We start from the raw sequence: 6,787 nt of genomic DNA, 5'->3' as shown, positions 1-6,787 counted from the left end.
CCAGGAGGTGGATGAGAATTGTCTGGCGGATGTTTGAAGAAAACCGAAACGAGGAAGTCTCTTGGGATTGGGCTTGTTTCGGAGGCCTGGCTCTGTACTGCGTACTGTTCCAATGCTGTATGCAGCTGTTTTCCACAAACGTTTGACTTGCTGTTCGGGCCGTATTACGATTACCGGACACATGTGATATGAGCCAAGGCGGATCTAGCCGGGGGAGAAAATTATCAGGTGATCGGGGGTATTAATGTGGGACGTCTAAGTGGTTGTATTAGCATGTCGGCAGCTGAGGCATATATGGGCGGTGCGCTAGTCCGTGATAGGCAGCCTAGGGCCAACAATTAAAGAGTAAGTGAACTAAGTGTTCCAGGAATTTCTCAAGCATTTCACATTCCCTCTCTAAACATTTTTTCTTTTATATGATTCCTTCTTTTTTAATCCTTTTAATCACATGTATTTGCTGCTTTTTTTTTTTTTTTTTTTTAATTTTTCTATTTTTGTACTTTTACTACTTCTTTTTTTTAAAAAAAAAAAATTATGACGGGTTAGCACCCGTTAGTGGTTAACTTACACAACCAACCCCTTCTGCCTCACACTCCGCACTTGCATAGTGCTAACAATTCTTCCACATAACCCTCAATGTTCTTCCACTCCGTGCTCCACTGTGGAGTGGCTTCTGATATTCTTCCATCTCAATCTCTTCTTTATAAAAACCCTCTTTGTACAATCTTCCCTTCTGATCTCTTTTCTCTTTCTTTTCTTAATCAATTTATAATCTGTATTTAGAATAGTGTTAGATTGTTAATTGATGTACACTCATTATATTACAAATTGATTCATCTGTGTCAGCCTGAGTGCTCTATGTTTACAATTGCACTCAGATGCTCAAATTAAGAATAAGTTATCAAATTCTCATAAAGCTGTGTTGTTGTGATAACATTTGCAAATTCTAAAGTTTTATGAAGCTGCATCATTGTGATAATGCTGTGAAGAAGTCTGAATATTTAAGAACTTCACAATCATATATCTGTGAAGAGATCAGAGTGTTTATAAAGTATTTTTTTTTCAAAGAATAAGAACTGAATCTTCTGATCTTCAAATTATTAAAATCAAAAATTATGATTTTGTATAAAAACAAAATGAATTACGAACATCTTTTCATGAATGAGAATTGAAATCTTGTTGAAGATAACATCAAATTCCATAACTTTCTTTGGCAGCAATTCTTACAAATAGCAGAGCTTCAATAATAATTGAATCAGCTAAATACAAATACATCAGAAAATATACAAACATCAATGCTTTTTGTATATGAAAAAAAAAAAAAAAAAAACACCCCCTTCTTCTTGATAAATTTGCAGAAGAGCTCTCAATTTATCTAATCTGAAAATGAAAAATAAAAGCCAAGTTTGAAGAGAATGAGTCTGTAATAGACTCTCTGCTTTCACAAGCTCACTATATTCATAGTCAGTTAGAAGAAAATGCTTTAATGAAGTTTCAACTCTGAATTGAATCATATACACATGAAATGTGTATCTCTGAAGAAGTATTCTGTCAACTAAATGTTCTATTCTTGAATTCTACACTGCAAGTGCATGCAATGCAGTGGCTGAACAGAAATTGTCAAAGAAATACCCTTTTAGTGAATTATCTGCCTGATTTTGAAAGCAAGATTTATGAAGTAGAAGAACAGAACTGAGATGATGCTGTCAAGATCAATCTTCTGAATCAGTATATTAACTTTGAACTGCTCAAACTCTGTATCTCACATCTCATGCCCACACATTACCACAACTACTGCACCCACTTACATCAACTCGACAACAACCTCACACGCTTCAATGCTGTTCAAGGAAGATGTAGCAATCATAGACAGAACTTCATGTCTACAACTGCATCAACAACTCTCACAGATGCTATGAATTGAATCTTTTATGTGAGTACAGAACAATCAAAAATATCTGACTTCTCTGAACAAAAAATTACTGATTGAATCATCTGAGAAGTTTGCATTCATTGCAACAGACTAGAGTATTTTGCAAGTCAATGCATCAACACAGTGATTTCAGCTTCTACATCACATGTGAATATAATTACATCTACAGATAAACAGAAACAGAGAAAAGAAGAGCTCTCACTCTAAAATATAGATAAAAACTCAAGAAGCAAAAAGCTAGCTGAAGATTTGAATAGAAAATACAAGCAGACACAATCATGATCTCTGTCATTGTAAATAGCTTAATCAATATATGAGCAATGATAGACAGTGGGTTCCTTCATTACACTCTTATAAATATTCAACTGATTGAAAAGTATAAACTTCAGTGTATTCTCTTTTCTGAACTGTGTAAACTCAGTGAATTCAACAGCTTCAGAAGATCCACCTCCTACAACATGATAAGATTTAATATCAATGTAGAGGGGCATGAGAAAACGAATGTTTATGCATACAAAGTACAGAATCTCAAGTCTAATTTAATACTCAGTCTGTCATAATTTACAGAATCTGAAACCTTATTGAACACACACAATCACTGCTTTATTTTCCCAAAAGGCGACTGTGTCTATGAGAAGAATGTTGATAGAATCACTGATCTCACTCAAGTATCAGTGAAAGCATTCAAATTACTAACTCATCAAATATGCAAGAAGAAGAACATCCAAGTGTTTACTGCTAGCATAGCAGATATCAAGAAAGTGTTAGAAAAGTTAAAATTCAAGAATCTTAAGAAACTCTGCAAGAAACTCTCTGAATCATATAAAAACTTCACAAATATGTTTGATGAGAAAGCAGCTGAAAAGCTCCTCTCTCATCAAGAACACAGCATAGATCATACAATTGAACTCATCAAGAAAAATGATAAAAACCTGCAATCACCCTGAAGTTCTTTTTACAGTATGTCACGCGATGAGCTTCTCATTCTATAAAAAACACTCAATAAATTACTGAATAAAGACTTCATCTGTGTTAGCAATTCACCTGCTGCAGCACTCATATTATTCACAAAGAAATCAAGAAAAGGCTTATGATTCTGTGTCAATTACTGAAAATTTAACAAAATTACACAAAAGAACTGATATCCTCTCCCACTCATTAATGAAACATTTGAATGAATAGGAAAATGGTTCATAAAACTTGACATCTCCGCGGCCTTCTACAAGACAAGAATCAATGAGACTGATGAATGGCTAACTGCTTTTCATACACATTATGAGTTATATGAATGGACAGTGACCCTCTTTGAATTAGCAAACACTCTGAATATATTTCAGAAATATATCAACTGAGTGATATAAGACTTGCTTGATGAGATTGCTTCAGTGTATATAAATGATATTCTGATCTTTACTGATGGATTGCTTGCTGAGTATTATAAACATGTATGACAGATACTTGACCATCTATAAGAAGCAGAACTGCAAATGGATATTGACAAATGCAATTTTGAAATCAAATCTATAATATATCTAGAATTTATCATCAAAGCTGAAAGAGATGTATGCATGGATTCTAAGAAGGTGGAAGCAATTCTCAACTAAGAGACATCAGTCTCAGTAAAAAGAATTAGAAACTTTCTAGAGTTTGTCAACTTCTATTAAGGATTCATCAAGAATTTCTCAAATATTGTATGATCATTAACAGATCTGATCTGAAAAAACATTGTATTTCAATGAATTGATGAAATGAATGCAGTGTTTAAGAAGCTGAAGCACATGTTCACAAGTGCTTCAATGCTGCAATCATTCGATTCAGACAAGCATATGATTCTCAAAACAAATGCCTTAGATTATATAGTAAATGAATCATTAATACAATACAATAATGAAGGCATTCTGCAACTCTGTGCCTTCATCTTGAAAAAAATGTCACTCACTGAATGCAACTACAAAAGCTACAAGAAACTTCTAGTGATTATATAATGTCTTGAAGAATGGAAGTTCAATCTCATGAGTGTTGAGAAGTTTGAAATCATCACCGATCATAAGAATCTAGAATACTTCACAATCACTCATAAATTCATTGAGAGGCATATGCATTGATCATTATTTCTCAACTGTTTTTCATTCACAATCTGTTACTGATCAGAAGTAGAAAACATTCTTGTAAATGCTTTATTCTACTGAGAACAAAATATATCATCTGATGATCTGAATGACAGATGGAAACACTGAGAGCATCAGTTAATCAACTTCACAATCATAAAAAATTCCACACAATCAGATGAACTCTGTGTACACATTAATCAATTTCAAACACAAAACCTCTCATTCAAAGAGCAATGGAAACAAACAATAGAAGTGAATGAACCTTGGCAATAAACTGCTGAAGCTGTACAAAGCAAGACACTCTGATTCTTCACAAGTGTATATACATTCAAGACATCTCAGCATGTTCAATTAATGATGATGAATGTTTATACTTTTGAGGTAAACAGTGAATCTCTGATTCAGAACCTCTATGAATATGAATTATGCAGAAGATTCACAACTCATCAATGATTGAACACTCAGCCTGTGAGATCATATACAGTATTGTAGCTCAAGACTTTTACTGATTAGATATGTTAAAAATGTACACTGGTTTGTATGCAATTGTGATTGCTGTGGCTCAGTAACAGCATGGTGTGAATGATAAAAAAAAATGTTGAAACCTCTGTCTATCTCTGAATGAACCTGGTGTGATATAACAATTGACTTTGCAGTTTCTCTATCTAAAAGTGGAGATTCTATTATAAACATTCTAATCATTGTCAATTGACTCAGTAAGGGTGTAATACTGAAGCTTTGTGATAAAATGAATGCTGAAATAGTTGTGAATGTCTTTGTCTGAAGCTCATTCTATCATATACACAGTCTGTTTTCATTCATTGTATCAGATAAAAGCAGTCAATTCATCAGCACACTCTGAATCTGTGTATGTTAGCTGCTAAGAATTGAACAAAAATTGTCAACAATGTACCACTCAGAGATTGATGAAATCACAGAGAGAATGATATAAACAGTGAAGAATATTCTTTATAAATTCTGCAATTACACATAAAACAATTGAAGCCATCTGCTATCACACACTAAAATTGCAATTAACAGCTGAGATTCTGTCATAACAAATATAAACTCATTTTGTTTTATATGAATATAATTTAAAAGTTCTGAACTTCTCTGAAAAAAATCTCTGAGAAACCACATACATCTACAATTTCATACAAATGACAGAGAACATTGTGAGCAAGTTTAAAAAAGTTCATGAATGAGCAGAAACTTTTATGATCAGTATTTAATAAAATTATGAAAATCAAACATTAAAAAAAGTTTTATAATTCAATATTATATAAAAAACAAGATCTGATTAAATCTCAAGAATATAAGAATGAATCATCCCTCATATACATTAGATTACCACCACATCAAATATACTGTGGTGGAGGTGCTGAGCACACACAATTATCAACTCAACACTCTGCCTGACATCCACAATGTCTTTCATACAAACCTGCTTCAATCTGCAGCTGAGGATTCATTCCCCTCACAAAGAATCTCTGACTGACAGCCATCTGTCATTATAGAAGAAGATAATAAACTTGAATGAGTGATTGAAGTGATTCTTGATGATAAAACCAACCACTGCAGCCGTGAATATCTTGTCAAATGGGTAGGATATGATCGCCCGACCTGGGAACCCGCGTCCGCCATAGAGGACACCGCCGCCCTCGACGCCTATAAGTCATCACTCACCTCAGTAAGGGGGGATAATATGACAGATTAACATTCATTAATGATTAACTTATGCAATCAACCTCTTCTGCCTCACACTCCACACCTGTGTAGTTCCTCACACTCTGTGCTTGTGTAGTTCCTTACATTTCACATTTATATAATTTCTCATACTCTGCATTTATATAGTTTCTCACATTCTGTGCTCATATAGTTCTAACAATTCTTCTGTATAACTCTCAATGTTCTTTCACTCCATGCTTCACTGCAGAGCAGCTTCTGATATTCTTTCATTTTAATTTTCTTTTTATAAAAACCCTCTTCATACAATCTTTTCTTTTGATCTTTTTTCTCTTTCTTTTCTTAATCAATTCATAATCTGTATTTAGAATAGTGCTAGATTGTTAATCGATGTACGTCTGTTACAAAAATTTTATTTTATTTTTTATCTTTTAATTTTCTTATTTTTTTTAAATTTTTTTATTTTTTTATTTTTTATTTACGAAAAGAAAATAAAAAGAAAAATAATCAATTAAAAATTGTAATCAACTTTCAAATAATAATGTAAGGGATGTATTTGTAATGAATTAATGTGACAGATTAACACTCATTAATAATTAGCTTATACAATCAACATTTCATGACTCTGTTTCACATTTATATGGCTTTTAATGATTCTTCTGCATAATCTCTACTTCATATATATATAATTCTAATGATTTCTGTGTGTAATCCTCAACATTTTTTCACTTCATATTTCACTACAGTGCAATCTTTGATATTTTTTTATTTTATTTTCTTTTTTGTAAATAACTCTTTCAAACAATTTTTTCTTCTAATCTTCTTTTTCTTTCTTTCTTTTCTTAATCAATTCATAAACTGTATTAGAATAGTGTTAACTGTTAATCAAAATACATCTCTTACATTATGAATTGATTTTTTGATATTTAAAATCTGAATATTTCATCATTAATTCTTACATCTGAACACATCATTACATTAAAAAATCTGAGTGTTCATCATTAAATACAGATCTTTATATTTAAGCATCTATGATAATTGATTATTTATAAAGAGG

Source organism: Histoplasma capsulatum, genomic scaffold, assembly GCF_000149585.1.
Source record: "Histoplasma capsulatum NAm1 scaffold_1 genomic scaffold, whole genome shotgun sequence".
In the NCBI taxonomy this organism is placed as follows: Eukaryota; Fungi; Ascomycota; class Eurotiomycetes; order Onygenales; family Ajellomycetaceae; genus Histoplasma; species Histoplasma mississippiense.
The sequence above is the reverse complement of the archived record's forward strand: the minus strand, read 5'-3'. Positions refer to the sequence as shown.